Genomic DNA, 13,845 nt, shown 5'->3' with positions numbered 1-13,845 from the left:
GCAATGAATATCCAGAGGAGAAGTATAAAGAAGTGTTTGGAGGGAAGGGCATTTAGTAATATAGGTATTAGAAGCCCTGCTGGAAAGCTCCTAAATGCAGGAACCTTTTACATGCTCTTATCCCAGTCCAAGGAACTAAAGTGCTCTGGGAGGTGGTATTTGTGGCTCTTCCAAATATGCTGTACAATAGGAAATGGAAAAGGGATGATATATGTGGTAATTTGTTTATTGGCCCAGTATAGGATGAGATTGTCTATCCCAAGTGCTGCAGCATCTTATGTGTCCATCATGAGCAAATCTCTCTTGCTTTATTGGGATGATTGCCCTCACATTTTTTATCATAAACACTAATAGCATGAAACGAATTTTTTAGCAGTGAAACTAGTGGTGCATAACATTAAAAAAATTACAGAATAAAACCAAATGCAGCATAAGGAAAGTACCTGCTCCTATGTAACTTTTCCAGAACAAATAGATGATAATATTTTAGATTGCTTCCTTGCTCAGGTCTTTGAGTCATGTAGGTACTGTTACCATGGATGACCAAGCTAAGTAAAGTCTCTAGTTGAATTACCCATTCAATTCTCTATTCATAATGCGTTGTTGTTGTGGACAGATATTTGGACAGATATTTGGTATATGTGTTCCAGGCTCATATCTGTTCTTTCTCATTTTCCATTGAAATAAGAAAATGCTGAATGTCTCAAGACCTGAGATTCTGGGATGGAACGAGCCTTGATTACTTACCGTGAAGGCTCCTTCTGCTCTGAGATACGAAGGGCATCTATAATTGGGTGTTTCGGCTTCGCTTGCTTCGGGAGGCAGGACCTTAAAAACCTTCGCTCTCACATCCTGTCTCCTGGGAAACGCCCCGTTTCTTCTCCAAAACTTTCCGAGAAGCTAATGGGCTCAAATGTAAGTCCCCCAGGAGGGCAGTACTTGGAAAAAACAAGTTATGAACAACAAGGAATAACAAGGAGTAACAGTATTTACAGATATTAGTCATGACAAGACCAAAAAACGAAGGCAGAGAAGGAAGTAACAGAACTAAGAAGTACTGTCTAACGTTACAATAACCCTTTTCAGGAACCAGCTAATCCAGGACGTCAGGGAGGGGAGATGCCCTTCGTATCTCAGAGAAGAAGGAGCCTTCACGGTAAGTAATCAAGGCTCGTTCTCGCTCTGAGAGAGAAGGGCATCTATGATTGGGACATACCAGAGCTGTCCCCTATAGGGCGGGCTTAGACGTCCTGTAGTACGCTCTGAAGGATGCGCCTGCCGAAGGCGGCATCCGCCGAAGCGTACAGATTCAATTTATAGTGCCTAACAAAAGTTGAAATGGAAGACCACGTTGTGGCCTTGCAAATTTCTTCCAAGGGGGCCCTACGGTCAAAGGCCGTAGAGGTAGCCGCGCTCCTGACTGAATAAGCCATGATTCTAGGTGGAACCGCTAGGTTACTGTGTGTGTATGCCTGAGAAATGCACTTGGTGATGGTTCTGCTAATAGCCGCCCGAGACATGGGTTTTCCTTTGTTGGGCGGGGAAAGATTGGTAAGGAGAGCGTCTGATGTCCTACAAGGGCCTGTGCACCTAATGTAAATTCGCAAGGCGCATCTCAAATCTAAGGAATGCCACTCCTTTTCCTTTAAGGTTTTGGGGTGTGGACAAAAGGACGGCAAAACTATTTCCTGTTCCCTATAAAATCTAGAATTTACTTTTGGGCAGAAGGAGGGGTCTGGCCTGAGCACCACCTTATCCGCATGGAAGGTACAGAGACCTGGCCTAACTGACAAGGTGCTAAGTTCTGAAACCCATCGAGCTGATGTCACAGCCGTTAGGAATAATGTCTTCATGCGGAGCCAAATAAGCTCCACTTGGCGAAGGGGTTCGAATGGAGGTTTGATTAAGGCTGTTAAGACCGTATGTAAACTCCATGTCGGAAACCTATGGACGACTGGTGGAGAAACTAATTCCACACCCCTCAAAAAGGCCTGGACATGAGGATGTTTGGCAATTGGAAAACCTGAGACCTTGGGAACTATGGTGGCAATGGCAGCCAACTGCCAGCGTAGTGTGGAAACCTTCAGTCCTTGCTTACGCCCATCCTGTAGAAAGGCTAGAACGTCTGACACGCATGGTCGTAATGGATTGACACGTTTACATCGCCCCCATCTGGCAAAGGCTTTCCAGGAAGAATTATAAATTCTGATTGTTGAAGGTCTCCGAGACGCTAAGATGGTGTCCGTAATTTCTGGAGAGTAGCCTAAGCATAGGAACCTGTCCCTTTCAATGCCCAGGCGGTCAGCTTGTACCAGCCTGGGTTGGGGTGAAGAATCGGACCTTGATGCAGAAGATCTTCCTTGTCCGGTAGTCGCCAAGATTCCTGGGTGGACTGTTCTCTCAGGGCTGGGAACCACGGCTGACGTGGCCAATAAGGAGCAACAAGGATCACTGATGCTCTCAGACCCCATGGCGTCTAATGAGGAGTCAGCCAAGAAGGAAACCGCTTTAAGGATTCTTGACACCCCCTCGAGGGCGTTCCTGTCGTCTTCAGGTACCTAAACTCAAACCTAAACTCTACTTCTGGACCTATTTTCAAGAGAGGTAGCAGTGGGCTGCTCAAGTGCTAGGCAGGCTTTACTAATCAAATACATTGGATAGCATATCATGGGAAAACAGTAGTGTGGGGAACCAAAGTAGCACAAACTGATGAGAGTAAGCTCTTTTTGGGGAATAAACTACTGATGTAAAAAACTACTGTAACGTATGTGCAAATCTGCACACTTTGAGTAGATACTATCAATTTGATTTTTAATGTGGGACTTCCAGTCAAGATGGTGATTGGTTCAGACATCCTGAGACCTTGCTCCTTTTAATTTGTTTTTTAGTCTGATTTGAGTTATACGTTTTCCTCCCCGGGAAGCAAGAGACAGTCTGGAGGGTTCCCTTATGAGGAGAACATTGTAAACAAATTATTTGTTTTTATCTCCCGAGCTTCAGTGGAATTTTAATTGAACACTATGAAGGTCTTGTTATCTCCAGTCTGAAGATAATTGACTAGACCCTGACAGCTTATGGTAAGGGAATTTATACTGTACTCTGCAGTTTGAAATCTGCAGTTTGAATGGTGGAAATGAAGGGTTGCTGCTGCATTGCAGCCACAGCTTTTTAAGCAGGCAAAGAGAATAGGGAGAAAGAGGAACAGCTAGGCTGGCAGCGCTCTGCTCCTGATGGACTCCAGGAGGACCAAGGAGGAGAACGTAATTGCAGAAGAATAGCACAGAAGTCAGCATAAAGCTGAGAAGCAGTGGGTAGTTGGAAGTGCCTATGTGAGCCAGATAATTTACTGTCTCTTTCAGAGCAAAATTTGAGATTTTTAAAAGTTCCTATAAACTATGCCTACAATGATTGATGTTGTGCCCTTGGTTTATAGCACAGAAGCAGCTTCCAGAGAGTCTGTAAAGAGTGTTGGTTGCTCAAGGGGACCCAATGTAGGAGCTTTCTATTCTGGCTGCAGAAACAGTAGTCAGCTATCTGTGGTATTATCTAAGCTTGATCATCTTATCCGTTTAGCAGTGGAACTTGTAACTAATCTCTCTGCATTATGGCCAGCTGAGATACTGTGACCTGTTCTGCTTACTCAGGATGGTTCTGCAGTTGAACAATGGAGCCAAATGGATTGTAATACTTAGACTACAAGCAGGATGAAGATTCTTATCAGCTAGTATTGCAGCCTCATAGGATATCTTGATTCTCTGTTGATTCAATGGGCATATCCCTTATTGGAATTCCAAATCTTGGGCCAAGAACCACTTGAGAACACTTTTTGGTAGCAGAATTCAATCTGGGACCTAAGAACAGTTTTGCTTCTTAATAACTCCAAGGATCATAAAATATTACTGACATTTGACAGTTCAACCATTCTGTCATTACTTGTTGTCAAAAACATTTTTTAAATCTAAGTATTTTTAAATGAGTTTTTGTTATCTCCACTGTTTAGATTTAAACCTTCACATACTTCTAATTCCATGACAAGGGATGATTCAGATAGTGCTCCAGATCATGATTTAATTTGCTGGGATGACCCTTTAGCTCCCTTAGAGCCTAGCCCCAAACATGGTCTTGTTAGTCATGACTTGGAGGAGGTTCTAATAAAGCCCTTGTTAGCCTTGCTTGCCACTGATGAACAGGTTATAAAGGATAGGCTGGAGCAGCTGAGGCTTAGACTTCTGGGTAATATAGGGGCAGCTGTATATCACTCCCTCTTCCTCCCCCTAGTTGTTCTAGGGAGGTTGTGGCTAAGGTGATTTTGTCTAAGCCTACTCTGGTAAATTTTCTGCCCGCCCCTTCTAGTCCCATGAAAATTACTCTGGTCAATAGTGATGTTTCTTTCTCTGGAATGAAATTATGTCCTTCTATTAATTTTAAGACGAAGAGACCTCTAGTTGCTTTCTTGAGGAACATGAGTTGGATACTATCCCACAGGACTTAGCAAATGCTCCCATTATTTTAGCCCAAGAGATTCCCCCTAAGCTTAATGCTTGATTTTGAGGATGGTATTTTTCTTATCTCAGCATATGTTCCATTAGTAGGATCTCAACTTAGTACAAGGAGGATTAAATGGTCCCCACTTTTACAAACTATGCTTTCTCAAGCTTTGAAGGAAGGAACTTTTGGGTCTCTTCATCAAGGACTATTGAGAAATGGCTCTGATGCCATTACTGCCTTTGGGACCATAATTCAATTGCTTAAATCCCTGTTTATTAACAATGAACTATTTGAAATAATATCATCTTCATGTCAAGGGTGGTTTGACTGAAAATGTAGAGCTGCTAGGACAGAGTATATTATACTCATCGGTTTCACTAGGAAAAATCTGGAATAGCTCCAAACTACCTCATGAGGTTAAGATCAGTTTATAAAAAAAATTCTTAAAATGAAGAAACTGCAGCTGTAAACCTGCAGTGGCAGGAATTAGGTTTAGCTGTTCAAGGTAAGAAAGTCTCTGTTCTGGGAACCTGTGTCACTTGGCCCAGGCAGATTTTTTTCTGGATGGGATGCACAGATTTTTCAAGAGACTGGCATACACACTTACAGCCAGGACCCAGAGTCTCTGGCACAGGCTCCATTTTTTAAGCATCCTGTCTTTACTTCAATGGCCTCTCATCTCAGAGTCTGAGATAAAGGACTTACTGCTTCTCTTTCTTTTGATAAGTCCCCAGATGAAGACTTGATCCCCCCAGAGATGTATAGGCAGTTTTTCTGACAGGTGGTTGCCTGTTTTTGCCAAACTGTTCACCCAGATTAATTCTACTGACATTTTTCCTTCAATTTCTAAACAGGGCATTATTGTGCCTGTATTTAAAAAGGGCTTCAAATCAGTTCCCCGGAACTATTGTCCAAATAGTTTGTTAGACATAACCTCCAAATTGTACAGCAAAATTTCTCTGCGCAGATTGGAGAACTGGAAGATTTCCAATCATGTTATCCATCCAGAATGAGCAGGGTTAGGAAAGGATTTGGTATGATAGACCACTAGTTGACTCTTCATCAGTTGGTGCAACTGAGTATTAAGGGTCCTACCAAGTCCATGTTTACAATGTTTGAAGATCTAACTGCTGCCTTTGACTCCAATGATTGGAATTGGCTGTGGGCAAAATTGGCAGGCACAAACATGGACAAATGATTATTGTTCCTGTTACAGGAATTTCATTCTGTTATTTTAGCTAGAATCGAAGTGGGCCCCTTGGGGTCCCTAACTGAGGAGATTCCTAATACTCAGGAGTTAAACAGGGATGTGTTTTGGCTCCTCTGCTTTTCAATGTGTATTTAAATGCTATTGTTCCAAGTCCCACCATCCTTGAGTGGAGAGAAGGTAAGGTATCAATCCTCTTACATGCGATCGGTGTGGTGCCGGTGTCCTTAATCCGTATCGGCATAAGAAGGATGCTGCATGAACTGGGTAATTTCTGTAAGAGCAAAGCTTTAAACATTAATTTTGCCAAGACCAAGGTAATGATTTTTGGGAACAGACTTTGCAGACTTAAGTGGACAATAGCTGGCAATTCCACTGAACAATTCAGAACACGCATTTTGCACCATTCAGATTCTGGATAAAGCAAAGAAATATTTCTGTCAGTTCATTTTTAAGGCAAAGCATCAGATACCACTTGTGTAGCTGGTTTTAACTGGTTTTAACAATATTCTTTGTTACGCCCTAGTGCAGTGGTTGGCAAACTCATTAGTCAAAAGAGCCAAATATCAACAGTACAACGATTGAGATTTCTTTTGAGAGCCAGGTACCTGCCCCCTCACAACGCCGCATTCTCCTGCTCGCTCCGTGTTGCCGCCGCATTTAAATCCTAGAGACTGTAGTATTCCTCCCCTTTCCAAGTGGGCAAAATTGCCTCATCTAGCGTTGAGATAAAAACGATTGGTCCAAAGAGATCCCAATTCATGTTTCAGTCCGGAAAACTCTCCTCAGGCAGCCTCAGTACAAGCCCGTGTTTTCGCTGCTGGCTGGAAAAACAGGAGAAGGTATCATTAACCTGGGGGCTTCCCAAGTATGTGCAGAGCGCCTTTCCGGACCTAGCCACCACAAGCAGCCCTAATGCTTTGGAAGGTGAAGGAGAAAGACTCCCCAGAGGCACGACGTCTAGGAACGCTTCTGGGTTTTTTCAGGGAAGTTCACCACGGCGCTACGTGCCTGTTTCCTTACAGGGAAGTTGATCCCCCAAGCTGCCGCGCCAGGGGTCCCAAAAGCCCCCCACCCCTTGCAACAGCAACTCTTCCTGGGCCCTGGGCCACAAGCATAACACCCCAGCATTGTGCACTATGTTGGAAACAGGGCGCCAGGGGACACCTGGTCTCTGCCCACGAGAGGAGGGTGAAAACGCACGGGAGGTTTTTTGCCTTGGATTTTCCGCTCTCTAAATGCACATTTCCCCCATCCCGATTCTAAAACTCAACCATAAGCCCCCATGCAGAGTTTGGAGAATTCATATGGGGGAAATGGGCATTGCCCCCGGAGAAACTTGCCCCCCCCGATACTCACACAAAGACGCCGAAGAGGAGGACTCGAACCTCGACCACCAGATCCCGCATGGTGAGCTCCGAGAGAGGCCGGCGAGGAGGGACGATAAATTTCATGCTGAGATTTTAAAGGACATAAATTGCTCTTCTTTGGTGGAGAAACTAATTTTCCTTCTTTGCAATTTGGATCAATATATTTCGTACAAAGTGGCACAATTTACCTTGGCAGCCAAGAAAATATGGGCCGGAGCTGAGTCTAAAGGCTGAACTATTTTAATTATGTATAGTGAAGGTGTTTATGTATTTTTAAATGTGTTAAGAGTTTTTGACATTATTCTTGTTTTTGCCATAGTTGTCTATGTCCCTTTGTGTGTCCTGACTGTAATGGCCTTTGGCCTTAAACAATAAATATTATGTTATGCGATTATTTTTATCATGTACCCATATAAGACTACTGTAGTATACTTGAAATATGAATCAAAATTTGGTCCTTGTAATATCTGAAGAAATAATTATGGAGTAATTCAGATGCCACATAACAGAAGATAACTGACTCTGAACAGAGGAGCAGCACAGACATTTTAAATATTACCCAGATGTGATCTGCACTAACAAATAATGTAGAGTATCAGTGTGTCTAATCTCAGCAGGGCTAAATTTGTTGATACTTCCATCTAGAGATGGCAACCATAAATAGACAAGATAGTTTTTTTCTGCAAAAATCCCCAGTTTTTCTGCAAAAATCCCCAGGTTTGCAGAAAAACCCGAAGTCCTAAAAAAATGGGGGGTTAGCTTCTCAAAATAATAGAAGCAGTACCTTTAAGAAATAAATGGCCATTGTGGTAGTTGCTAGGCAACCACAAATGTTTTGCCAGCTTTCAAGCCTTGGTTTCTGTAAGTAAAAGATAGGGGGATGGCCCTTGTCAGTGATGTTTTGGCATTTGAGGGAGGACTCATTGGAGGACCATCATCTTTGGTCCATGGCATGATCTTAATTAGGACCCTCCAAGGCTGCTGTTAAATAAAATTAAAGATGTAAAGATATCTCTTATGCCTCTGATTTGCCATAAGTGAGAGAAAATGAGAAACTACCTTCTGTTGGAGAGGGGGAAACACTTCCCTACATTTTCCTTATCCTTCTTTTTCCTATATTCTCTTCTATCTGTAACTGACTATTTGCTAGAAGATATAAACAAAATGTTTTTCAGCCTCCCCTGCAGGTCTCAGGGTGTGGGAGACTGTAGCCTTTGCTGTGATTCCTTCTCTCCCCGATCTGCAACACTCACACTCAGACGGTATAAACAAAATGTTTGCTTCGGTGCTTAGTTGGCAGGTGCAGCCCTAAATCAGAGGACAAAATAGCAAGTGACCAGGACCTGTTCTGTTTATATAGAGTAAACAAAGCCTTCCTGAAACCACTTAGACAGTGTAATGATTTATGGAAAGTCAAAATGCACCCTCTTCAGTTGAAACATCTGCTAGCTTGTCTTGTTGAAATATGCCCTGTTGCTTAAATTGTCTCATGAATCATTTTTCCCTTGCTGCCCCATACTTTGTGCAACTGTGAAAAGCAGGCAAGCAAGACACCAGAATAACGGTCATTTCTGGATATCACCAGCTATAATTTTTATGACTTGCATTTGGTGTTCTATAGAATGAAAGGTATTTTATTTGGATTTGAGTTAATTTCTGATTCCATATCCCTAATTATAGCTGGATATCACCTGCTATAATTTTTATGAATTAGATTTGGTGTTCTAAAGAATGAAAGGTATTTGATTTGGATTTGAGGTAATTTCTGATTCCATATCCCTACTTCTTCACAGGTAATATGAGCACAACAGGGTTGTATCTTCCTTCCCTCTCAGCCCAAACTTCATATTGGTGCAGTTTTTCCAGCCCCCTAGGAATTGATATTATAAATATTAACTCTTTATTGGCATTATTTAAATTCTTGTGACTCATCATTAATATGAATAATCTGGTTAGCTATAAATATGTTAAAGCCATTTTGAAGCAAAATGCTTTGCATTTAGTATACTTTCTGAAAGAAGAGGACAAGGCTCTAAAGGGCAGAAGTGATTCTGACTCAGAAAGCAAAAGAAACCATGCTGATAACGTCTGATAGTTATTGAACAAGAGAGTTCGATTCCGCTAGATAAGGTAACATATCCAGTATATATTGGCAAATTGCTTGTGTTAGCAAGATATGTGTACTGATCATGTAAGAAAAACCATTAGTTACCATCCTAGTAAGTGGTTGGGTGTTTTGGACTAAAGGCTTTGGAAATGCAGGTTTTTCTTGAGAAAATAACCTGTGGCTGGAAAGTTTGAACTTTAGTGAACAATTGCTGGGAACAGCTGTATCTAATGCTAACAGTCATTGCCAAACTCCTTTGGGTAGCGATAACTGCATTTGAAATGCCTGAGAATCTCATGTATGGAGGAGAACTGAAACAGATGCTTAGCAACACTTGCAGCTTGCTGTCAGTAATTAGAAAAATGCTCAACTGGTACTTCTGTGTTTCATGATGAGACTGAATGATTGAATGAGGTTGGACAAATTAGATGGAAGCAATTATCATGAAAACTATTTTGATATTAATCTTGACTACAACATGGTTGTTTAAAATCCAGTGCTTATTAACTGTAAATGTCCTGATTTTTATTTTATTTTTAAAAACCCTCCCCGGCTTACCACTTTGTTCTCCACAGTGGGCCACTAAATGCCATGACATTTGGATTGGTTCTGGCTTCCATTTCTCCCTGCCTGAGGCTTTAAAATGAAATATGGATATGAGTCAGTGTGATGAAGAGATTTAAAACATGATGGAATTTAAAATTAAATGTGATTACATGAGTCATTACTTGATAAGGCCACTCTTTACAAGGTCTAATGCTAAGAAGAAAAAAGCCCAGAACCTAATGCTGCTGAATGTATGTATTGCCAGGAATTTGCTGGGCACGTGTTCTGCTGTTGTTCTTTAGCATAGGAATGTCCTATGCAACCATGTCCAAAGTGTGTTTGTGAGAAGTCAGCCCCTTTGACTTGCATGAAATGTATTTCCAATTGTTGTGTCTGTCACCATAGTCTCAATTGGTGAAGTAATCAGCAGAATCAAATTCAACAAATGCTTCTATTATTGCTAAATACGTGCTTCTTTACATAAAGTGTTCAACATGCAAAATCAACAGTAACTGTAGAACGATCTATTACATGCTAATAGATAAATACACTTTTAACAGTATCTAATGCAATACATCTTATTTCTTTAAAATAGCAGGGAACCAAGTGTTAAAGTTTCTCTCTGTAATTGGTGCTTAGAATGTTTTATCTTATGTGTATATCTATCGGAAAACATGAAAAGGGCACCCTATCTTGTGATTTAGCTTTCTAACGTTTTCAACTTTTGACTCACTACTGTTTCCTTGAGCATCTGTTCTCTAAAGCTGTCTTCTCATGGAAGTTTTTTAAAGGGAGGCTGACAGAACAACCCTATGCAATGTTAAATCTATGGTAAGACCACACTTGGAATACTGTGTACAGTTCTGGTCACCACACCTAAAAAAGGATATTACAGAGCTTGAGAAGGTGCAGAAAAGAGCAACCAAAATGATTAGGGGACTAGAGCAACTGTCCTATGGGGAGTGGTTAAGACGCTTAGGGCTGTTTAGCTCAGAAAGGAGGAGGCTAAGGGGAGACATGATAGAGGTCTATAAAATTATGCATGGTTTGGAGAGAGTGGACAGGGAGAAAAACTTCCATAATAGGACAGGGAGGAAAACTTCTCCCATAATACTAGAACGCGGGGTCATCTGCTGAAGCTGGAGGGTGAGAGATTTAAAACAGATAAAAGGAAATATTTTTTCACACAACACATAGTTAAATTGTGGAACTCCCTGCCCCAGGATGTGGTGATGGCTGCCAGCTTGGAGGGCTTTAAGAGGGGAGTGGACATATTCATGGAGGAAAGGGGTATTCATGGCTATTAGTTAGAATGGATACTAGTCATGCTGCATACCTATTCTCTCTAGTATCAGAGGAGCATGCCTATTATATTGGGTGCTGTGGAACACAGTCAGGATGGTGCTGCTGCAGTCGTCTTGTTTGTGGCTTCCTAGAGGCACCTGGTTGGCCACTTTGTGAACAGACTGCTGGACTTGATGGGCCTTGGTCTGATCCAGCAGGGCCTTTCTTATGTTCTTATTCTAATCTATGCCCATTGAAATCAACTCTGTACAAGAATCCGCTATGAATTGCTTCCCTCCAGCCTATATTCTCCATAAATATAAGATTTACAGCACATATTCCTTTCTAAGGACTTTGTCTGTCTTTTTCTTGTATCCCTTATATAAATGATATACCACATACTTTGCAGGGCCAGTGGCTCAGTAATAGAGCATGTGCTTGGAGTGTGGAAGATCTCAGGTTCAATCCCTGGCATCTCCGGTTAAAAGGATCAGGTAGAAGGTGATGTGTTCTGTTGTTTATTATTGCAGTTCACGACCAGTAGGGGCCACGGCCAGTAGAAGGTGATGTGAAAGATTTCAACTTGACACCCTGGAGAGCCACTACCAGTCTGAGTAGACAACATTGACCTTGATGAACCAATGGTCTGATTCAGTATAAAGCATCTTCATGTGTACTAAGAGTCCCCCCTCCAGTCTCTCATTCTCTACTGTATAACAGGGGTGGGGAAATCATTTGGTCTGGCCCTTTGTGGGACCTGGCAGATCTCTAGCTCAGAAGGATCTAAGAATGGTGATCCGCCCCCTCCCGCGGACAGGAATAGCCTCTATTCAAGGTGGATGTAAGTTTGTTTTGCCGAGTAAAGGAACTTTCCCTCCCCTTGCAGAAGAGTAATTAGTTATGGAGTGGATGTGAGTTTGTTTTGCCGAGTAAAGGAACTTTTTCCCCCCTTGCAGAAGAGTTGTTACCGTATATACTCGTGTATAAGCCGAGTTTTTCAGCCCAAAAAAAGGGCTGAAAAAGCCGGCCTCGGCTTATACACGGGTCAATACGGTAGAAGGGGGAAGGAGGGAGGAGGGAGGGGGAACTTACCACCGCTGCCGAGCCACCGCCATTTTCTCCCGCCGGGAGGGGTCTTGGGCAGCCTCTCTGCAGCCGCAGAGAGACTGCCCTGCCCCCCCGGCCCCCGCCGCCATTTTCCCCCACCGGGAGGGGCCCTGGGCAGCCTCTCTGCAGTCGCAGGGAAGCTGCCCTGGCCCCCCCAGGCCCCCGCCGCCATTTTCCCCTGCCGGGAGGGGCCATGGGAGGCCCCTGCCCGTCGCGCCGCTACCACCCACGCGCCTGGGCGCCTTCCTCCGGCCGGCAGCGGCCTGGAGGGGCCTCCTGCCGGCCCAGGAAGGACGCGCCGCCGCCGCTTCGCCGCCTCTCCAGGTAAGTAGTGGGTTCAGGGGCTTTTCCCCCTCCCCCCCTTGGATGGCACTGGGGTCGGGGTGGGTCGGGAGGGCCTTGGAGGCGGCGGGAGGGCGACCTGGGGCAGGGGCCCTGCGCTCTAAAATGGCAGCCGCCATTTTAGAGCGCAGCATTGCGGGTAAAGGAAATTTCTTATTGCCCCTCGGCTTATACGCGGGTCAATAAGAAATTCCCTTTTCTGGCCTCTAATTTGGGGGGTCGGCTTATACTCGGGTCGGCTTATACCCGAGTATATACGGTAGTTATGGAGTTGCTAGGACCGCCCAAGAAACTATTACCCCTTTCCCACCTGGGCCATGGAGAAACGTATTCCCTCTGTACTACAAGAAGGCTTGGGGCGGAAGTGGCGACAATGGAGGCGTTAAAGGGGGCAGGGTCAGAATGTGCTGGGGCCGGGGGGGAGAGTTCTTAGTGTGTCCTCATTCCATCCCTGAAGGCAGAGGTAGCAGGAGCTGGCTGTAGAATGCGGCCCCGATCATGCAGAACATCGAACGATCGGCGTGCGGCTGGACTGCTATGCCCAACTGGTGCAACAGACCATCCTGTGCCACCAGGTGGGCGAGTGTTTAAGTCGATAATTTTGTATGGCCCGTGAATGATGTTATAAATATCCAAATGGCCCTTGGCGGAAAAAAGGTTCCCCAGCCCTGCTGTAGAATAACAATGAAAACAATTACAGCAATAATACAGGCTCCATTAGTGAATGATAGTGATGACTTTTGAGAAGAGAACAGTGGTCAAACTGTTCTGGGAACTGGGAAGATTACAGTATAGTGACATTTAGAAAAGGTTATATGTAATTTTTTCCTGCAGTGAGTATGGCTGGGTCTGTATGCTTGTTTAATTGTGATAGTTAATGCTGCTCCAAAGATTGAAGCTATTATATTGATTTTATGCTTGCTGTTACTTTCTCACACCATCTACATTGCAAGCAGCTGAACCATTTACAAACTCCATATTCACTGTAAACCACTGTGGGTTTTTTTTGGGGGGGGGTTGCTTTTCATAATGGAGCCAGCTAAACTCCTGGTTAAGTTAATAGACTGAACTTCTTTAGATGTCTCAGATTCCCATTTGTTTGCCATGAAGAGTGATGTACACATTTCATTCCTGGTTATGCACGCTTGATATTTCTCTTTTGCTATGCTTCTATTTGTTGCTGCTCTTTGCTGTTCAAAGTGTGTTGGTAGGCTTAGTGGAATTGCTGCTGATGCTATCACTATTCTCCTGCTTGGCTTTTCATTAACTAGGTCCAATGTAAGTGTATAAATCTGTTCCCAATGAGGTTATCGTCACCTTGTTTTTCTTGTGGAGGCCTACTGGGGAAGTATTTTTTGCTTAAACACTGCCTAGCGATATCAGTTTGCTAAATT

General features: G+C 43.4%; 1 protein-coding gene across 3 annotated transcripts in view; it reads left to right on the top strand.

Annotated features, from left to right (window-relative positions):
- The window catches only part of RUNDC3B (RUN domain containing 3B), a 45,723-nt gene that overhangs the window by 15,805 nt on the left and 16,073 nt on the right, over positions 1–13,845 (top strand). The window lies entirely within an intron of this gene.

The sequence above is a fragment of the Euleptes europaea genome, chromosome 11 (assembly GCF_029931775.1).
Source record: "Euleptes europaea isolate rEulEur1 chromosome 11, rEulEur1.hap1, whole genome shotgun sequence".
Taxonomy (NCBI): Eukaryota; Metazoa; Chordata; class Lepidosauria; order Squamata; family Sphaerodactylidae; genus Euleptes; species Euleptes europaea.
Note: the sequence above shows the minus strand (reverse complement) of the source record. Positions and strands in the feature narration are given on the sequence as shown.